The following is an 8,901-nucleotide window of genomic DNA, read 5'->3' on the forward strand; positions in this document are numbered from 1 at the left end:
AGTTTCCAAGAACTTTCTGGGATCTCGGAAATCATATGATTGGATCTGATCATTTAAGCACTGAATCTCCTTCTCAATTCTTTCAACAATTAACTCATAGATACCCATTTTAGCTTCAAGAGGAAACTTTGGAGATTTTAAGCATTGAAGCACGACACTGAAAAATCTTTCATCAATTTCAAAATCTGCTAACTGATATCTAATTTCTTTTACAACTTCACAAAGTGTAGGGTTTGCCACATACCCTACCATTGCATGAATGGATCAGTGAGCACTGGAATCTCTGGATCGAGCTGGATTCACCAAGTGAATGTCTCAGCCTTCATATGTGGCTGACCATTGTCCACCATCAACAATCAGCTCTGAACTTGATACATGTATTGGGGCAATTAACAAGTTAGATGTCACGATTACAAGCTAGACCGGAGATTGACTAAAGCAGCATTTATCTACTTCTGATAATGCAAAGAAAAAGTGTTTTGAAGGCTACTTGGCTAATCTTTAGGCTCCGTCTATAGCTTATAAAACAAATGACATTAACAAACAAACTATTTTCTTCCCCAGTATGGTTGCCACTATGTTAGCACTCAAATCTGCCTCAGGCTGAGGAGGGCAAAACTCAAGGCCACATCAACCCAAGCTCAGCCTCGTAGCTAGCCCTACAAGGATAGGAGAGGGCTCTCTCCAGGTCTATCTCAGCAAAATATCTTCAAGGGGCTGAGATGACTCAAAATTAATACTGATTTTAGGCTAGTAAAGAGATAGGAAGGTTTGATTTAAATTTTTGAGTTTTTTGTTGGAGAAACGGGAAAACCAATTTTGGGTGCGGGGATTAAGGTCAGATCTTTGCAGAATTCGAGTTGGGGCAAGGTAGGCAATAGTCTTGATGCCTTTGATCAAGTGTATGGAAGGATCAGAACGACAAGGAGCTGAAGAGGGAAAAGGAGAACATGGATCCTCTCCAAACTGGCGAAAACATGTAAAACTAAACAAATTTAAAGGAAGAGCACTGTGAACAATGAATTCAACCTCATTTACTCATTCATTTAGTTTCAGAAGCATAAGAAGGAACGGGATACATGTAAACATGAATAAACTTACAATAACTGAGAAAAAACACCATCAAGAACTGAAAGCCAGAAGAATCCCAACAAGTGCTGCAAAATCTATGATCTTTCCTTAGCCAAAATATGAAAAATATGTACAATAGAGTGCCAAAATATTCCCAAGAGTCCAACCCTCTACCAAAATCCAACCCCTACACTATGAAAGTCATAGAATATATACATTTTCTCATCCTTGTACTAAGGGATTGAGCTCAACCATTTTCTTCAAAATAGAATTAGTTACATTAAACTTGGGCCGAATTTCTGAAAATAGGTGCTGAAGATGAACTTGTATCTCCTAAACCATAACACCCGTTGCAAAACTGAAAGACATTTTTGTAGATAAGGTAGTTCTGGAGAAAAAACCTCTCTCAAATCTGGGAAATTCGTTTCCATTAGCTCATAATCTATTCCACAAAATCATTTCTAAAATAGAAAATCATTAAAAATTTAATTCTGTGAAAATGAGCTGTAAAGATCTAGTCACACATCCCAATCCATGACACCTGTGCATAAACTGAAAGAGGTTTTTTTTATATGGCTCGTTCTTAACAAAAAACTCCTTGGGTTTTGCAAAATTACTTTCCATCTGCTATAAAATGGTACCGCACTAAAATGACTAAAACAATAAAAAATATGAAAAATTTGCTTTGTTTTAATATAAGATCCAAATATCACTGTATATCTCCCACATAGTAGCACCTATGCATAAAATGAAGGAGGTTTTTGTTATTTGGTATGTGACGAACAAAAACCTCTCTCACTTTTAAAAAATTCCTTACCATTCTTTTTGTTATTTGGTATGTGACGAACAAAAACCTCTCTCACTTTTAAAAAATTCCTTACCATTCTTTTAGAAACTGATTTGGAACTAAACTTGTCATTGTGTGCAGCAACTGACCTCAAAACATGCATAACCAAGAACCACTCATTCATTTCTTCTAATCCAGGAACCAGTTATGGGAGTTTGATATGCCGTTGAAAAGATTTTTCTGAGATCCTTCTGATAGAAACACTTGTGACATGTTTTGTTTTGAACATCATGTGCAAAACATATAACAAAACCAGACATAGTAAGAGCTCATGTTGATCCCTGGTGACAGGCTGCGAACACTGGAACTAACATCCACTATGTTAGCACTCAAATTTTCCTCAGGCTGAGGAAGGTAAAACTCAAGGCCACATCAAACCAAGCTTAGCCTCGTAGCTAGCCCTACGAGGACAGGAGAGGGCTCTCTCCGGGTCTATCTCGGCAAAAGGTCTTCAAAGGGGCTGAGATGACTCAAGATTAATATTGATTTTAGGCTAGTAAAGAGATAGGAAAGTTTGATTTAGATTTTTCCGAGATCCTTCTGATAGAAAAACTTGTGACATGTTTTGTGTTCAACATCATGTGCAAAACATATAAAAAAACCAGACATAGTAAGAGCTCATGTTGATCCCTGGTGACAGGCTGTGAAGACTGGAACTAACATCGGCTCCAATGGGGATGGTAGCTCCTTGGAGGTGCCAAGAACTACAGATCTCTGGAAAGTAGACAGTGCCTCTTTCATTGGGCATGGATGGTCAAACAACTGCAAACCCAAAACAACTCATACCAATCCAAAAACATATACATGCTGCAACATGTACATAAACAAATACCGCAAACTGAAATGTTGCCTCGGGCAGCTTATTTATGTACAAATCTAACCTACTTTGCTGCAAAATTGATAGATCAAGTAATTTTGTAATGCCATATCAACCAATCAAGTAAATCTGAGAAGAATGCTGCTTGAGAGTGCTTCAACCAGATCACAGATGCAATTGCTTGCAGCCCTACATGCACATAACGAGTCTGGTTGTGTAAAAGACAATTTGATCTATCATTCAAACTGAAAAAAATTTCCATGTATGTTGCAATAGGATCAAAGAAACCAGACTCTGTTTGCTGCCCTAATTCCTCAACATAGACCTCCAACTGCAAACTGCCAATGCAAACATCTACGGGCAGCTCTATTGTTTCTTGTTTTGAAGGAGGAAGAGTTTCCAAGAACTTTCTGGGATCTCAGAAATCATATGATTGGATCTGATCATTTAAACACTGAATCTCCTTCTCAATTCTTTCAACAATTAACTCACAGACACCCATTTTAGCTTCAAGAGGAAACTTCGGAGATTTTAAACATTGAAGCATGACACTGAAAAATCTTTCATCAATTTCAAAATCTGCTAACTGATCTCTAATTTCTTTTACAACTTCACAAAGTGCAGGGTTTGCCACATACCCTACCATTGCATGAATGGATCAGTGAGCACTGGAATCTCTGGATCAAGCTGGAGTCGCCAGGTGAATGTCTCAGCCTTCATATGTGTCTGACCATTGTCCACCATCAACAATCAGATCTGAACTTGATACATGTACTGGGGAAATTAACAAGTTAGATGTCACGATTACAAGCTAGACCGGAGATTGACTGAAGCAGCGTTTATCTACTTCCGCTAATGCAAAGAAAAATCATTTCGAAGGCTACCTGGCTAATCTTCAGGCTCCGTCTGTAGCTTATAAAACAAATGACATTAACAAACAAACTATTTTCTTCCCCAGTATGGTCGCCACTATGTTAGCGCTCAAATCTGCCTCAGGCTGAGGAAGGCAAAACTCAAGGCCACATCAAACCAAGCTCAGCCTCGTAGCTAGCCCTACGAGGACAGGAGAGGGCTCTCTCCGGGTCTATCTCGGCAAAAGGTCTTCAAAGGGGCTGAGATGACTCAAAATTAATACTGATTTTAGGCTAGTAAAGAGATAGGAAAGTTTGATTTAGATTTTTCCGAGATCCTTCTGATAGAAACACTTGTGACATGTTTTGTGTTGAACATCATGTGCAAAACATATAACAAAATCAGACATAGTAAGAGCTCATGTTGATCCCTAGTGACAGGCTGCAAAGACTGGAACTAACAAGATGAATTAGCAATCACATCATCATGATATATGGACACATAAGTAGAAAATAAAACACGCATATATATATCTATATCTATATATATATAGATATATCGTGTTTGTCATAGTGTTTACATCAAAATCTCAAAAAATAAAGTGTTCTGACACACTTGGCTTTCAAAGCCTACAATGTTGGCATTATGATTCAAGTGTTGTCCTTGATGGCAACTCACTCAGAGGTTGGTACAGGTGATGGCAACTTAATCAGAGAACAGATCTTAGTACAGCAGGCCAAGAAAGTTCATACACGCAGGTTCATTAAGCCCAAGCCGCGTATACACGCTAGTTCACTATATACCAAGTCGCGTGTACGCAGGTTCGCTATATACCAAGTAGGGTATACACGCAGTTTCATGAACGGAAAAGAGCGTACATGTCGGAAAGCTTACTTTTGGTCCGTGGTAGTTAGTCCTTGGAATTTGTGCCTATGGTTTTGGACCATGGAGTCTCGACAGACGTGTTGATCCCTAGTATTGAATTGATGGTATTTGGTTACTATGGTTTTGGACCGTGGTATTGTGAAGGGCCTAAAGCTATATAAGGAGAAATATCATTAGGCCAAAGTGTGAGTGTGTGAGTGATGAAGACCTGAGGAAGTGTGAGATCCAAGTGCTGGTTATGGGTTGGTGATCTAAACCAAGGTTTCACTCATGTGGAGGATGATGAATGATGGAATGAGATCTCAAGGCTTGGAATGATTATCTTCATATAGTTTGACTATGGATAGACTAGATCTACTGACGCATGTTTATTATTATGATCTGGGTATGTTCTGATGTCTGATATAGCTGCGGAGTTTTAAGCTTGAATTTGCAGATCTGTACGCAGGTTGGTTTTGGTAAAAGGGCGTATACACGCAGGTTGGGTTCATCCAAGTAGCGTATACAATGTGAACTATGATATTTGAAGATGGAATTGGATCTGGTTGTTGTTATGATGTTGTTGATAGGGTTTTAGTGATTCAGTATTGGGTGTTTCAGTGATTGCTGATGCAGGTTGTACTACAATGGTGATTGTCTTATGGATCGAGTATGAAAATGTATGAAACGTGGTCCCGGAAAGATCGTAGGCCGGCACCTACGTACTAGTAAACATATCAGCCAGTACAAGAGCCAGGGGGTTGTACCTCCCTTCCAGTAGCAGCTGGAAAACGAGTAAAGGTTGGACCATTCTATAGGGTTGGCACCTGCGTACTAGTAAATGGATCGGCTAGTACAAGAGCTATGAGGGTTGTAGCCCTCTGCAGGTTGTAGCCTGCGTGTTGGTAAAGGACTGCACCAGTACATTGTAAAAGAAGTTTCTTATTAAAGGAAGATAGAAACAAATTGCAGCAGGTGGTTTTCACCCACATTGGGTTTCCACCTTATATCATGGTGTTCATGTGTGTGCCTTATTTGTGATGATCTATTCTGTTATATTGCACCTGTTTACTGTTAATATGGTTAATAATGTTCTGATGCATTTACTGAAGATAAGCTAACTGAATCATAAGATTACTGCATGTACGCTAGTTTCCCTTAACAAAGTCGCGTATATACACTGATATCCTTAACTGAAGCTGCGTGTATGAATCTGAGTATGAAATTGAAAAAGTTTTATCTGATCTGATAATACTGATTCACACCCCCTCTCAGTATTATTTCCAACATACAAAATGTGTGAAAATAACTAGAAATGCTCTCAACCCATTTGATTCTTATGGTAGCATGAGACTGCTCTAATCACTCAGCCTAACAGCCAATGTAGTCTTGCTGATACTCCTACAGTGTGTCTCTACCATGATAGTGACACCTTTTCGATGGTAGAAAACTCGGGTATCCCCTAGGTAATCACATCCAAGTTGCGCTCCATCTCTACCAAGGGGTATGCCCCTTCCTCATAGTCAGTGCCTACTATCTAATGGGCTTCTATTCATGCAATTGGCGACATGCCAAGTGGTTTTTCGGGTTTGAAACCTACACATTTATCACAAGTTTCATCTCAATTACGCTTTTACAAAATATTCATAAAACTTGAAAAAATAAAAATAAAACAAGTTTTACCTCCGTCAATCCACTGTTCTCCCGGTGGATGAGGTAGACCTAGATCCCATCTGAAATCTGTTCTAGCATAAGCATAACCATCCACAAAAATTAGTTGGCAACTTAGCCAAGAAAAAAATTGTGGAGGGAAATGCATCTGTTGGCCCCCTCCTCCTCGGGGCATGAGCTGACACCAATGCATTAGCCTCGGACCCTGAGGGAGAGGATCTGGTACCTCTGCAAAATGGTTCAAAAACAAGGGCACCTGCTCTGGGAAGAAAGTAACCAATATTGAACCGAAATGAAATTGTTTCAGGTTCCCTCGTTTACCTTTGGTTATCTGCCTCTTCGTATTATCTAGCAGTCCTCCACACCAATTGAAGACTGTGGGATTCAAGCAATCTACTGCATAATAGAATTGCAACTAGGAGGCTTCATGGAGAGCTTGCGTTCAAAATACGTGAGCTATGGTGAAAAAGTAGTTCTCAAGGGAAGGTTAGTGACTGTTGTTGTCTTTACTTGCCTACCCATGGTCATCTCTAAACTTGGGCAATGAGACTACTAGTACTTTCACCTCCAGGGCAAGATCCTAAGAGTTGGACTCTTTCTCCCCTCCTAACAATTTGGTGATGAAATGGATGTCTATTTCTTCTAGCACTAGCTCCTAGTCTTTTATTATGAAGATTTCTCGATCAATGTCCCACAAGTTGTTCAAATAATGCAGCAGCTCCATCTGGGCTCTCAATCTTGTGGTCCTGAAGAAATTTAGCAACCCACAATTTCTCAAAGCATTGATGCATTGTGGATCCTTGGCTGCCTGATGATCTTCGACCTCATGGCCTCTTTCTTTCCATTCTATAACCATGATCTCTTACAAAACATCATTAAACACAAGTTAAAACCTTTTTTATGGATTAAAACTAAGAATGTTTTCTTGAAAGAAGAGATTTTCTTAAAAAAATTATGCCTTAGTGCCATTGTGCATGTTTTTATTAACAGATTGATGTTATCACTTGGGCCTTTTGTCTCAAGAGCGATCAGCGGGGGTTTTATGACCAAACCCGTGATGATCGCCAACGATTTAAAATTTTAAAATCCCTCCTTTTAGCATGGAAAATTCCAGTAAAATGCATAAAAATATGATGAATTGCAAGAGCAAGGATAGACCTCTTACCTGATGCAAACGGTTCACGAAATGATGCCCTAGATCTCCTGCACTAGTGTTTCTAGGAAAACTAGTGTCTTTTCGATCTGCTAGTCCCACTAGGATTGGTAGCTATCCTAGAAACAAACAATCAAAGCAATTTTGTGATTTCCTTTATGTATGATAGATAAGAGAGAAGCAAAGGGACCAACTTGGATCTTCCGCTTGACTCCTTGCTTGATTTCTCTCTCCCTTGATAGAGCTTGCACCTCTTCTCCTACTTATCCCGCTCAATGAATACCTGTAGAGACAAAGTAACAAAACACCATCAAAGCATCTCGATATATTATATCATAAACAATGCAGAATCAGAAATACATTGATCATACAATGGCATTCACAAATAACAACATTCACAAATACATGATTGTATGGAGGAAAACTCAAAGAAGTTTATTAATAGTAGAATGGAGAATTACAACCTAGCTGTTTGATCCAGCGTCATCCTCCCAAGATCACCCAACAATATAATGCCTTTTCTCAAAGACAAACTATCAGCACTTCCTTACAAATTACCAAATTCTAGCCTCTAGATCTCTTAGATGAGGGATCCATTTATAGATGTCTGCAAGGGTGTGAGTCATCTCTAGGTTTTTGATTAGTGTCATTCCACTTGTTGTTCTTGGTTCCACTTGGAGATTTCTTGGATCTCTTACCTATCCCTGGGCGAATTCAGAGAGGCAAGTGTCATAGGGGAAGTTTCTAGAAGATTCCATGAGCATCTACTTAGCACACTGTCTCTGAAATTTGTCCATTCTCACTCATCACACCCCATAGAAGGCCTCTTCAGTATGCATTGCACCTGGCTAGTGCAGAAGTCAGTATGCATCGTACCCTGACAGTGGAGCAGTCAGTATGGTCCAGTTTTGGCCAATTCTGAGTGGTTTTTCAGGTGGAACTTTTGGGGAATGATGTAATCAGTTGACCATGATCCTTTAGGGTATGAAACAACACTTTTGGGGGTTAAAGAGCCATTGTTTTATCGAAATATAAGATTGGGGTTGCAATTCCCAAATATGTCTATAACAATTACCCCCTAAAGCGTGAAGTCGTAAATCTTTTGATGTCGGGTGAAATGCATTATCATGAGGATCCGAGGTATTCGAACTGGAATGTGACATGTATAAGATACAATACAATACATCATCATCATATTATTTTCATGATGTAGATGAGGCGGGCATTCCCATTCTCAACTTTATAAATTCATTTTTATGTACATAGGATAGATAATTGTCTACAGTCACAGACTGGTTCTTCATATGAAGAGTCATCTTCCCTAGCTTAGATGACTATCTGTGCAACTTCTGTGTACATTTGATGTCTTTATATCCTTGAATATATCACAACCTGGATGGATGAAACTAGATCCGGGGTCTTCAAACTCGTTCAATATTTGCTCGATGTACAAGTCGATCCATGTGAAAAGATGTCCTGAAGTCGAACATGGAAAGACATCGTCTGATTACCAACCAATAATGTAAGCTATTAACAGGTGCGAGAGGAATCACCAATAATGATAATGACCCTCAAGGTACTACAGTACAATTCATGTGGTGTGAATATATGATCCGATGTTGAACA

This window comes from Pinus tabuliformis, chromosome 5_2 (genome assembly GCF_031772625.1).
Source record: "Pinus tabuliformis cultivar Carrire ecotype Pingquan chromosome 5_2, CPIR1, whole genome shotgun sequence".
Taxonomy (NCBI): domain Eukaryota; kingdom Viridiplantae; phylum Streptophyta; class Pinopsida; order Pinales; family Pinaceae; genus Pinus; species Pinus tabuliformis.